At 44.5% G+C, this 13,580-nt stretch overlaps 1 protein-coding gene across 4 annotated transcripts in view; it reads left to right on the top strand.

Annotated features, from left to right (window-relative positions):
- Positions 1-839, top strand: part of LOC134069740 (poly(ADP-ribose) glycohydrolase-like) — a 49,459-nt gene extending 48,620 nt beyond the window's left edge. For all 4 annotated transcript variants that reach the window (XM_062525775.1, XM_062525774.1, XM_062525776.1 and 1 more), the window contains one exon: positions 1-839. This exon is cut by the window's left edge and continues 638 nt beyond it. The gene's annotated coding sequence lies outside the window, so the exon portion shown is untranslated.
- The last annotated feature ends 12,741 nt before the right edge of the window (positions 840-13,580 follow it).

Here is a 13,580-nt window from a genome sequence, read left to right as displayed (position 1 = left end):
GCTGCCGCTGTTTTCCGTTTGACTTTGTCCTTCTCTCCTTCCGTCTTAGCACTTCACTTCTCTTTTCTCTTCTTTTTCTGTTCCCCCATTCTGTGGCTTTTCCTCGTGGCCTGTCTTTTCCTCCCTCCCTCTCTCTCTCCCTCTCTGTCTTTAATTCTTTTACTCTGTAACCCCCCCCCCCCCCCCCTTTTCTGTCTTTTCTCTTCTGCGTAATTGAATTGGCTGCCTGGAGCCCAGTAAAAGGGACATAATGAATAGTAGAGATATAAAAAAAAAACAAAAAAAACATGGAGGCCGTTATAAAACCCCACAGACGTTTTGTTTGGCCAGCCCACAAGTCTTCACCCAGCCTATAATATAATACATTGTCCTGTCCCATACCCCATTTTGTATGCGTATACTGTCATAACATCCATTTGTGTTAGTTTGGAAAGAATAGATCCTCAGGTACCTTTAGAAGGGTGGTGTTAATGATTGGAATGATTCAACGGTTAGAAGTGTTTAGGGTAGTTGTGTGAAGAAATATCTTTCCTCTGTTTGATGAGTCCTAAAAGAGATTTTGTTGAACTCAGAGGCTGGAAGATCTTTTTGTCTTTTTGTTTAGTACTTAAGTACTTAGACACACACCAGTGAGTGCTTTGGACATTTTTTTCAATTTTTTGTTTTATTTCTTTTTTTGAAAATAAAGAACAAAAGGTAATCTATTTTTTATTATTGTAATTAGGCATTCTTGGGAGTGGTAGTTGTGGTTGTAATTGCTCTCTGCTTTTTAAAAAATGAAGCTGAAGTGTTTGTTACTGTAATTGTGATTTTAATAATAAAAATTAACTTAACATACATTGATGTCGTCAGAGTTGATGCATATGGCTAATGTTACTGGAAAATGTTAGCATACACTTTTTCCATCAACTTTAAGCACATTATGCTTTACGTGAATCAAGAGCTAAATCTACCCTTCTACTGTATATGCATTAGAAGATTGACAGATGACAGACCTTCACTCTCCTTCAACGTATTCTCCACAAACCATGTGCTTATTCAAATACTGTACATTCTGACAGAAATAACAAAGAATTATGAACTTTTTTGACTTTTTAGCCTGCAGCCTCGTTGGGCTTATCACACACCCAACACATCTGGTTTCTCAAGTACTGTCAGCCAGTCAGTCCATTTCTCTATCTCTAGTTCTCACCATTTTTGTCTTGATCTCTCCCTTTTCTTTATTTAATCAGTATCTCTCTCTTTATCTCTCTTTATCTCTCTCACACACTACTTTCCTATCTTCTTCTCTCTCCATCATTAGCAGTATGTTCTCATTGTTGTGGCCCTTCCTCTTCCCCTTGCTTTAATAAGGTCATATCTCTGGTGTCAAGAGTACATGGCGCCTCATTATGGGGGGTCAGAGCGCCAGACCACAGGCCAGTGCTGGCACTGGGGCACGCAAATATTCAGGCACACATATACACACACGTCTCAGGCACATACTAGAATAGAATAGAATAGAATATATACTTTTTTGATCCCGTGAGGGAAATTCAGTTCTCTGCATTTAACCCAATTTAACCGAATTAGTGAACACACAGCACACAGTGAACACACAGTGAGGTGAATCACACAACCCAGAGCAGTGAGCTGCCTGCCCAACCAGCGGCGCTCGGGGAGCAGTGAGGGGTTAGGTGCCTTGCTCAAGGGCACTTCAGCCATGGTGGACTGGTCGGGGATCGAACCGGCAACCCTCCGGTTCCAAGCCCGGTGCGCTAACCAGTACACCACGGCTGCCCCACAACGTGCACTCACATTACAGTCACCCACACACACACACACACACACACACACACTCTCATACGTACTCACATGCACACGCACAGAAGCACTCATGCCAATGCTGGCATTGTGGTGCACACACACACACACACACACACATGTACAGTATGCACTGTTTCCCTACCAGCTCTTCTCGAAGGAGAGTCCATATAAGGTGATTATGTCAGGTGAGATCTCGACATTCCTGCCAGTTCCAGTTGGTAAGTGTTCTTAATAGTGTTCTGTGATAAATGTTGGGTTTGCAAACTACGTTGTTGGTGCTTTGTTTTATGTGTAGAGACCCTGAGCAAGCTACTGATGAGGTTTGGTGCTGTTTTTAACAATATTACTGGTAAAAAATGATTCAGTGGAAGTGGTTAAGGAGTCAAATTTAACATCAGTAGTCTTACAACTGTGACCCATTTGAGAAATGTACATGTGTTGCTTTGAAACAGGAAGGTGTGTGATGGAGTTAAGCTTTTCCGCAGAAGTGTGTCAACCCCCTTTTCAGGTGGGGAGTGTGGATGAAAGCATGACGTCCACAGTGGGGCCCAGATCGATCGCTCGTCTCGCTGGAGAGAGCCCGACTTACGGCTCCACGGGCTCTTTATTGCTCGCTGACTTCAAACGCGCACCCCAACCCCCATCTCCCTACCCAAACGACCTCTTGGGGTGGTGTCTGCCAGTGATACCCCTCTACCAATGCCCACACACACACACACACACACACACACACACACACATACACACTCAAATAGACACACACACTTAGATGCCAGGGGGAGGTACCGGTCAGATTATAGCCTAGTTCTGCCAGCCTCCTGCCAATTTACTGTAACCTTTTCATGGCCATCTGCCACAGGAATATGACATTCTAACACCACACACACACACACACACACACACACACACACACTCACTCAAGGGCACACAAACACTCATACACACATAGACACTCACAAACACACACACACATGTGGGTACATAGTCTTTAATACACACTCTTTTATACACACGAGTGCATGCACATACACACACGCTCACACACACACGTACACACACACACACACACACACACACTCTTGAGTGTAGCAGTGGGCCTCTCTGAGGCAGCTGATGTTTGTATAGGACTGTGGGTTTGATTGCTGGGGCATCCAGCCCTCCAGGTGTGCCGGCGATGGCTCATAAGCTTCAGGGCTATTGTTTGTTTACCAAACGACCCAGAAGAACACTTGGTGTCCAAAACAAACATCTGTTATATATATTTGAGAAGCTAACAGCATCTCATCTGCCAGGTTCATTCTGAAAAGCTCAGTCTCTGCACTACTGTATATAAAGTATCTAGAGATCTCTCTGTCTGTCTCTCTGTACCAGTTAGCTAAAATACTGGTGAGTGAAATTCTTTTCTTACTTGCTTGATGTATTCTGTCAGGTATTGGATTGAACTGAAAGCCTGGGTAGGTTTATCTATTTGTCAATGAAATGTTGACCGTTGTCTTTCCTCTTCACATAGACAAAAAAAAAAACACACAACCCCGTGGCCTTTTTGATGAAGCCAGCGTCATCACCCACCCACTGGTCATCCCCACCTGAGTGTGTTCTCCCTCCGCCATGCTGACTGGAGCGCTCCGGTGACCCCCACGGAGGTGTGTGTGTGTGTGTGTGTGTGCGCACCGTGCTGGCGCTTCACAGGGCTGCTTAAAAGGTCAGCCTCTGCTATCGCTGTATACATAATGAATGCAGCGGGCCGCTGGAACCTGCATAGGTCTGATTTGCATGGCCTTCGCCAAAGGAGGCCCAACCAAAGTGTGTGTGCGTATGTGTGTGTGCATGTGAAAATAAGGAGCATTTTTTTGGAAAGAGATCAGAGACGACACTTTCCGTCAAATGTTAATGTTTTAATCTCATTAGTAGAGGCATTGGCATGCCTTCACTTACAGCACTATCACACATGAAATGTTTTGACTGTGAAATGAGACGCTCAGCACCAGGCTGCTCTTTAACATTTATTGGAGTATTTTATTAAGCAGCTCTTTTAATTCAAGTGCTATGCAGGGGAATATATCATGTTGCCAGTAGGTAGGCTGGCTCTAACCTGGGTTTTAATCTCATTGCTTTCGTCCAGATTAAAAAAAAATGAGTGCAGGAGTGATAAAATGTCGATTAGGCCTACTGTTAGTGAGACTATGGGGAATTAAAAATGGCGTTGACCATTCGGTTTTTGGTGATATTTAAGCTCAAAAGCCAATCAAAGTACATTTCTTCCTTTTGCGTTGCCAGGACTTAGATCGGACAGAAATTAGTTGGAGACATGCAATAATCTATGGAACAATGGCATGCAGTAATGTGCTATGAATCTCTGGTGCATCTGGTAGCCCTCTTGTCTGATGCTATCTACACAGGTTGTTTTTAGAAACTTACTGTTTTGAAAACATTGTTTGATAAAATGTCAAAGCGACTGAGACCCACTGTAAAATCATGTTAAGGTAGGCTAATACTTAACTAATTCGACCACCAGGTGCCAAAGTCCCTGCAAAACACCAGCACCGCTGCCTCGCCGCAATGAATGCAAACACACATCAAAGAGACTGTTTAAGTAAACAGGTGCTAACACTGCCTTCCTTCCCTCTTAATTAATTCCAGCCGCACGCGCGACATCAGCAGTGGGGTTTATTAGGCCTCCGCATTAGGCTCGGCTCTCGGCGCGCGCTTCCTGTGGATTGGCTGCGGGGATTTACGATGGGACGGGAGCCCGAGACGCTGTTTGCTTCATCTCAACTAGCGCTACAACGTTGAGCTAATCCTGCTGATGGCGCTGCTCGCTCTCAGTGACATAGAGGGAGAGCTCAGTTCAAATAGAGGTTGTTTGTTTCCAAAGCTGATGGAGCCAAGCTGCATCTGGAATGAAGGTAACCTACAAGGTTTTTGGTTCATAGGGTACCCACATATTAAGGACGCCTATATGTTCAGCTGAACAAATATGTGAATATCATGTAAAGCCATAAATTGGAAGAAAACATTCAGGTTGCATGTATTTCTCCAGGAAGATTTCAGGCTCATACAATACCATTCACATCAAAAACGCTCAAATCAGAGCCATAGGGCTCTGGCTCAAATCACTGTCCCAAAATTCTTAATTGATTCTGATATACAGAAGGTTCTTTAAATGAACATATAGTATATAGACTTGCGAATCTTGCTGAAAGATCTTTTAAGATGCCTTTTCAGAAGGAGGTACGTAGTGTTCCTGGCTGGATCCTCTTCAAGGAGTGCAGTCAAAGATCCTTGATTACTTACTACACCGCTTTAATTCTCTTTGGTGTGGTGTTCTGAATGTCTTTAACCAGTGACTGTGCATTCTTTTGCCTCTGTTGTATCAGGACTTCTAGGGACGCAAATTATTACATGTGCAAAGAGTGCTTCTCTTCACTGCCAGGAAAAAACAAACAAACATGCTGACTTGTTTCCATGACCGCAGGCATTTCCTTTGTTGAAAGAGAATGCCATCCAAGCACAATGCAAGTTCTGTTGGGTCCAGAATTAACAAACAGTTCAGGCATGAACCGACCTACAATCAGTTAAATAAACAATTGTGGTTACGTATAGGTTTACTGTGATAACAAACCAAATGCAAAAAATGCAACTACCACATTACAGACACAAATCATAGCAGTTGTTGATTAGAATAGTGGTAAATCTGAACCATGAATGTGGTCAGGAGAATTACAGTCTCTCTCCCTCTTTCTCTCTCTCTCTCTCTTTCCCTCTCCCTCTCCCTCTCTCCTTTTTCACTCTGATGTCAGATAGCGCGTCCCAGAGATGGACAGGAGACTGATATCAGCAGAGGCAGCCAGAATCTTTCAGTAACACAGTCTCCCTCTTGACTTCAGATTACTGAATAATGTGTCCTGACAGAATGCAAATACAAAGGGGAAATCCAGTGTTAAATGGGTTAGATGTTAACTATGACCATAAACTAGAGTCATGGACGTGGGATGACCTTATCCTGACCCGAGCATTCCGAATTTAGCCAGTTTTTACCGTTTTATCCATAGCGCTATTAGCGCTAGCAACCGAGCATACACAAGTATTTTTTAAAGATTGAGTATGAATAACGTAGATTACTGAAGTAGATTCACTTAGAACACTCAAAATCAAAAGGTTGCAAACTGTTGCATAGTCTTGCTTGAACTGGATGAGAAGTGGTTGCTGGAGCTGGAATAGATAAATCAGCACCACGGACAGCGACCACCCTCTCCTATTAAATGTGCAGAACTTCACAGTGAAGAACTGTCTCCACAGTCTTCAATACAGAGAAATGAAGATCCTCAAGTTCTCCACCTGATCCCCACTCCCACTAGCCTGGCTCTGCCTTCATACGGAGTTCCGCACAGTTCCCTTCACTACGTTGTCTGGGTCTGCAGTATAGTCGCAGGTTTTCTCAAAACAAAAATGTGAAGGTCCAATCAGCGAACAGAGGGGGTAGCTGAGAACGATGACATTGAGGTTGTGCGCTAGTTTGAGCAGGGGGTCAGGATTTGATCAGGATTAGCTTCGCCGATTAGCAAGGTACTTCCTCGTTGCCATTTTCCAGAATATTTCCAGAAATGCATCATGTCCGGTGCCGTTTTCCTCATGCTGATTGGTGGCTGTTCCACTCTCAGCTCATGCACGAGCTTAGTGTGGGAACGAGCTCTCCTTCTGTACCTTACGTCAATCAGTAACCTGGCACTTAATTGACGAAGTAAAACGGCACCGGAAACAAGTCCCTTGAAACGCCATGTTGAAGCCTGAAAAAAATCTTTCAATTTTGGCAATTTTCACTAGCCTAGCATTCCCATTGAAATGAATTGGGGTGGGACTTGTTCACTTTCTCCAGTTCTTATAATACCTCCATGAGTTTGAGCATGTCACGTCACTACCAAACATTAGCGATTGGTTATGACAGATCTGAGTGGCTCTGAGCAGATCCAATATAGTTTTAAACATCAACAGAGTGGCCGCATTCAAGGAAGTTCACACTTGGCAATGGAGAGTGGCCAGACTCTCTGTACATTATGAATGTGTATGACATAATAGGACCAGGCTGCACTCCCTCACCCTGGAGCGGGACAGTGTGTCCAGTGTCACCCCTATGCTCCATCCCCCCACACGGTTAACACACAGGTGTCAGGGATGTGTAGACCACAGACAGTACTGTGGCAGGAAAATAACCCAGCGGTAGGCTACTTACATTCACAGACCAGCAGATACAAGTGCCTAATTGCGGTAAAGACAGGCAGGGGGGCGTGCCCCCCCCCCCTTCCTGTGCTCCGTCAGCACCTATTTAAGGAACCCACACAGGATCCTGTGGTCAAACACAGCGCTTTCTCTTGCCACTTTAAATAGCACTGTGTGTGTGTGTGTGTGTGTGTCTAGAGTCAGATGGGGACTCGGGAGCCTCTGTGCTTAATCAGTCACACTGGAGAATTGCCAGCACTGATGTGGAAATACACAACATTTAATATTGTTGCCTCTGTTCAGTAACAGAGAAATTCACTTTGGCATCATACTGTGGAGAGTGTTTTGACTGTATCTCTGTCTGACCAACATCATCATAATCATCATCGTCATCCTCTTCATCATTGCCGTCATCATCACCAACATTATCCTCAACATCACCAACATTGTCTGCACTGTCAAAATTGTCAGCATTATCAACATCGTAAGCATGATCCTAATCACTGAAGTCTGAAGCTTAAAGGGTATGTTATTTATGATCTCCGTATCTTTAATAAGAGCAGCCCAGGCAGGCAGTGAGGCACATAAGCGCTGCATTAAGCATGCTCTGGCTTCCTCCATAAAGCACATTCCCAGCACTTAGCGCTCTATTTGCGAGAGGAAATGAAGAAAATTTACGGGTCAATCAATTTTTCACTCTTTTTTTTCCCCTGACTGGGCCTCTCTTACTCATACAGTACACTCTCTCTCTCTCTCTCTCTGTCTCTCTCTTTCTCTGTCTCTCTCTCTCTCACACACACACACAGCCAAATCTCCCCTGAGTGTTGTTGTTTTTGAACAGTCTGGGTCCTTATTGGGTTTGTAATTGCACACTTGTTGCGTCCGCTGCCTGCCGAGCGAGCAGCGGCAGCCTCAGCGGCAGAGGCAGCGGCAGCAGCCGGCACAACACCATCTGCCAGTGGCCCACGCTACACTGCTCCTCCACACCGAGAGGGGAAAATAGACTCTCCTCCCTGGCAGAGATTTCAAAGTGTGCCGGGGCAGCTGTTTGCCTGACATTTCAAAGGTTTTGGCCCTCAATTGCATAGTTTCTCTCTCTTTCTCTCTCTCTCTCTCTCTCTCTCTCTCTCTCTCTCTCTATCTATCTCTCTCTCTCTCGCTGTACTGTATCTCACTGACTTGTGAGGAGAGGAGTGGTAGAATGAGATCTATTCACATCTGCCAGGGAAACGAGCTTCATGTTGAGGCAGGGAGAAGAAGAAGAGGTTTTGCATTAATGCTCTTTTGGTTCGTAACAGCTGTCAGTTCCTGTTTCTTAATAACAGCTGTGTAGTCCTGTCACACTCGGTAACCTTTCATTTCTGAGTCAGACTGCTCAAAGTAGTATGTTGGTCTGCGTGTATGGCTGAATATATGGATGTGTGCATTAATATTTACTGTCTGGAAAGCTGCTTTCAGTGTGAATATGTGTGTGCGTTAGTTCTTTTCTCCTGTTTGAATGGTTCTCTCTGTGTGTGTGTGTGTGTGTGTGTGTGTGTGTGTGTGTGTGTGTGTGTGTGTGTGTGTGCGTGCGTACCTGTGTGAATGCTTGTTTGTGTGGCTGCCACCTTGTGTACGCCTGCCATTGACAGTGTGAGGGGCTGCGTAAACAGGGTCTCGGCTGTGCTGTCAGAGCTCTGATACTGGAGTGACCCCCCACCATCACACACACACACACACACACTCCTTCCAGGGCCTTTTGGGGTCCCTGCGCTCATTACGGACCTGTCACAGCTCCAGGAGAAAGACACCACCCACCCCACCATGCCAGCCAGCGAGGCCCAGGCACGAGGCTCCCCACTCAGCCTGACTCCAGAAGCCCCCCAGGCCCCTCCACTGCCTGCCTTGGGGTCTGTGAATGTTTGAACTTGTCAGGGCTGTTTTCCCTTCAAAGACACAGGGCTGCCTTCTCAACTGTTTCACACTGTTTGTTTTGGGAGGGGGAAAACATTCACTGAATATTATGACACAAAATGTGTTGTGTGTTTTTATGTGAAATTAATCAGCAATCAATCATATCATCTATTGTTTGAGTTGCAGTTGTCGCTTTATACATGTCATATGTCACACCCTGGGCAGATAAGAGCCCATAAGAGACTTCAGAGCAGTCATTGTATAGAGGAGCTGGAGTGGGGAAGTCAAAGTGCATAGTATGAAAGACATGCATTCATGCCCAAATTCACACACTCACACACACAGACACACACACACACACACACACACATGCATACCATACACGCACATGCACATCAGTCTAAGAGAAAGACAAACAGAGAGGCAGATATTTCCCACTTTTGTTCAATAGTACAATTTATGATGCGTAGACTGTTCCATGAAAATGATCATGCAGAAGATAGAGGCCCATATCCTGTGATAGTGGCAAATCAAGGCTCCTGATGGTGGTGGTTCTGGCAGTGTATATTTCTCAGCGACGCTCACTCTCTGCAGACGGTGTGTGAACTATAGTGCTGTCAGATCTGTCAGCGTGTGACATCGCGCAGTGCAGAGCAATAGAGAGGGGGGGAGTGGGCCAGTGTAAATCTTCCCGCCGCCCGCTTCGATTCGGTGTTCCGTTGCTTAGAACGACTCCCTGTGGGGCTCCCGTCCCAAATGTTAATTGGATCCTCTTCAGCCGCGGACCTCCGGATAGAGCGAGTACATGTCTTTTAATCAAAACATTTATGAGACGGGCGAAGACATAAGCTAGAAGATCACAGAGAGGATCGTTCCCTCTCCGGGGATTTTTATGTCTTGTAATTGAGATAAGTGGTGTAAAGGCTGTGCCTACAGCATGGAGAAAAAAAACGTTATGGACTTACGTTACATCTTCTTTCCATTTGACAACATGCCTTAAATCCTGCATTAAAACTGCCCATCAGCTGGTTGATGTTTCAGATCAAAGATGCTCTCTGATTTTAATTCAGATTTTAATAAGAACAAATAACTAGTGTCACGGTGGTAAGAATGTGTAGTCATCTAAAATATTGTGTAAAATAAACATAGAGGCCAGACTAACTATTATTTTCCTTTATCTTCTACAATTATGCATTGGCCAATGTGTCAGAGATTCCTGGTGCATATCAGGACTTTAATGTGAAGGTTTGTAAGGTTCTACTACATTTAGGTTATAAATTAGCCATCTGCATTCAACCTACACCTCGCGGACGTCCCTCCCTTTATCACAACACACACTGTGGTAAACTGATTATGTCATCGAAAACGAGAGATAGCAGCAATGTGTGCAAAATAACATTATACACTCTTCCTAATGGTAAGCTATCTCTTCTGTAAAAGATTGGCTGATACTTCAACCACAGCTCAATTACCCGAGGCGTCATAAAAACCTGGATGCGGTCCCCGTGGACACATAACTGTGAAGTATTTGGAGCCATATAACTGCGTGATTTAGAACGGAACCTCTCCACAAGACTGTGGGATGCGCTGAGAAACTTCACCAACGCGACATCGCTAAACTCCGGCTCACCAATCAAGAGCGAACGCTAGAAGAAGTAGGCTATCTTATTCCCTCCCTAGCCTACTATATTACATTTGTGAGGTGCTGGGGTGTGATGCCGGTGAAGCATTCCCCGTGACTGAGCAGGACCGTGAGATATGACTGTTGACAAACGCGAGCTCTTTAGGAGACCACGGCCCATTGGCTTTCCCCGATACTGTTTCACGGTGGGATGTTCCCGCGGTCGAGAGGTTAATTACGGAACGCTCCCACGGGAGGCATCTCGTGTTAAGCGCGGGCTTTTGATCAGGGATGTCGGTAAATCCCAATCCCCGCACCCCTCCTTCTCATTTGTCATGCTCTTACATGTTTGTTTTTACCAGTAGAGGGAGCGTCGCTACCTTCAGATGATCTGATGACTTGTCTGTGTGGGTTAACTTTATACACTTAAAGGCACAAAACATATGATTTAGTTGTGTTGGAAGAATGAAACGACTGAGGTCAATGAATTACGGAGACAGGTGCAGGAGGACAGATGCAAATTCTCAGAGTGCGTTAACATAGGCCTATGCCTTAATGAGGCAAATGGGTCTGAGGTTGTAGTGTGCAATTCCCATCTGTGAAACACAATTTCACCTTAGGTAGTCATAGACTTTGGCTTGGCGGCATTATCTTAAAACGAACCATTCAATGGGCTACATCTCTATTTATATTTCCTAATTAAACTTGGATTGCAATTCAAACCTAAAATTTAATTTTTAATGTTGTTGTTTGTACAGTAGTAGGCTAGTAACAGTCAGTAGCAAAGTGTAAAGTAAAGGCGGTCAAAGGCCCTTTATTTTGACTAACTATAACTGATTAATAACAGAATAGAATAATTAATTCTTCAACAGTTCCAACTGATATGGACATAACAGGAAACAGGGACAATGTTAGGCCTGTTTTGGAGGGGCTGAAGACACCCTTAGATGATCAACCCCTCCTTAAAAAACAATAATACCTTTTTTGCATTATTCTCTTTTGAATTGGTGACGGAGAATAGCCTGGCTATCACCAGATCAAGCTCAAACTTTTGAGATTGAACATTAGCCTGGGGAGTGCTGTATTTATACACTTGGATGAGTCCTTCAACCAATTGTACCAACGATCCAGGTGCACCTGGTGGATAAGTCAGTTTATGATTGGTTCCAGCAAAAGTGGAAAGGAAGCAGGAGAGATAAATGTGCAGGTTTCCAGCCTGAGCTGCCAGGCAAAATGCAATTGCCAGCTGACCGGGCTGGGTTTACCCTGTCTAGACGTAGTTCTTATCACACAGATATCATGAATGGACGGAACTGTACAGTAGCTAGCTGTACTGTAGCTAGCTTTCCAATGATATTAGCGGCTTGGTGCTTGGTGCCATATACTGTATCAAACTAAACAGCAGGCCTTACCGAACAGGATACGAAGCATTCCTCTGTAAAGTAAGCCATTGTTTTGTTTTGTTGGTCAAAAAGTTGTTTTTGGCTGAATAAAGATAAAACAAAAAATGGAATAATGAAAATGCATTACGATGGAGGATATAGCATGTTGGTAATAGTAAAATTACACTGAAAATATCCGAAGCCTCAAAGTACTAATGTATTTGTGATGCTTTATAGTGGATACTATTAATGGAAATACCTAGTGTAATGACAGCCCTCTCCCCACCCCTATTGGTCTCATCTGGCCACCACTGTTAGCATTTCTGTGAGCGCCACTAGCCAGGTACAATAACAGTCCTCAGAGTGCTGTTATAATCAGCAATATTGCAAAAGTGAAAACTTGGCATGGTGTCCCTTTTAATTCCAATTTTTTGAAGCCCTTTTAAGGTGTGATTTTTTTTCGGTGTGTACGTCACCTACAACCCTAGGGGCTAAGCCCCCTCTCTCTTTTGATCCTAGAGACGTCCCTGACAGGAAATGTGTGGCAGAGCAGTCAAAGCAGAAGATGAGTCAGCACTTCAATACACAGAAGGCTCTTTAGCCAACTCATTTATTTCCGGTGGAGCGTTAACTGTGTTGCAACGGCATCTTCGGTTGTATTCTGCTTGTTCACTCTGACAAAGAATGTTTTGTCTGCTCAATAATAACAATTTTAAGATACATTTAAATCCTTTGTTTAGCACACACACACAAAAATCCTACATCATATCATGTGCCACTTCAGGTCTTCTGTTGGACCACCATCACCTTTAATGCAACTTGTTGTGAATATAAAACTGTTATTAAAATGAAGTATATAAAATGGACCACAATATTGGCAAAACAGTGGGGTGTTTGAGGCAACCCACAAGTGGACCTCTGGAAAACCGATATGCCCCAGGTCTGTCCCCAGTGGGCTGACAGTGATCCACCAACCTCTGGCTATATGGGGCGTAACGATCCAGCACCACCAGGCTCCAATGCAGGGTTGTCATGGTGGGCCCCCCACTCATATCTCAAACCAGAGCATTGTGGTAACCTCATGTCAACAGTAAATGGCATACGTGCTATCCTATCTATTGTAAAGCATGCATTTAGACCCTGTCTAGTCCCACTGTGGTGGTATTATCTTACTGCTAGGTACAGTACACCTATGAGTCTCTGCTGCTGGTGCTTTTTCCTGCAGCTCAGGCAGAGGCGGACATCCCGGGTTCAGAAAGTCAAAGTATTTGATCCAACCATTTAGTAAACCAGCTCATCCTAATTAGCTGCCAGGTAGATCAGATAATTAGTGATATCAACTGTGTGCAGGTAGTGCACAGGTAGAGAGAATATATGGCAGGACTGTGCAGGTAGTGCACAGGTAGAGAGAATATATGGCAGGACTTTGGCTGTGTCCAGAAGTCAAGCGTGCACGCTGGGTAGTACCTTCTTCCCAGTAGCGTATTAGTTAGCTCGCTCCTCAGTATGCGTCCCTACCTACATTTGGACAGCACTAACTAGTTGGCGTCACCTGACTCGGGGAGAGGGGTGTGTTGACGATTTGCATGACGTGTGGAGCTTGACCTGCGCTGCGCAATGGATTATGGGATATCTGAGGCCAAAAAAGATGCATCGATGCA

This window comes from Sardina pilchardus, chromosome 22 (genome assembly GCF_963854185.1).
Source record: "Sardina pilchardus chromosome 22, fSarPil1.1, whole genome shotgun sequence".
In the NCBI taxonomy this organism is placed as follows: domain Eukaryota; kingdom Metazoa; phylum Chordata; class Actinopteri; order Clupeiformes; family Clupeidae; genus Sardina; species Sardina pilchardus.
The sequence above is the reverse complement of the archived record's forward strand: the minus strand, read 5'-3'. Positions and strand labels throughout refer to the sequence as shown.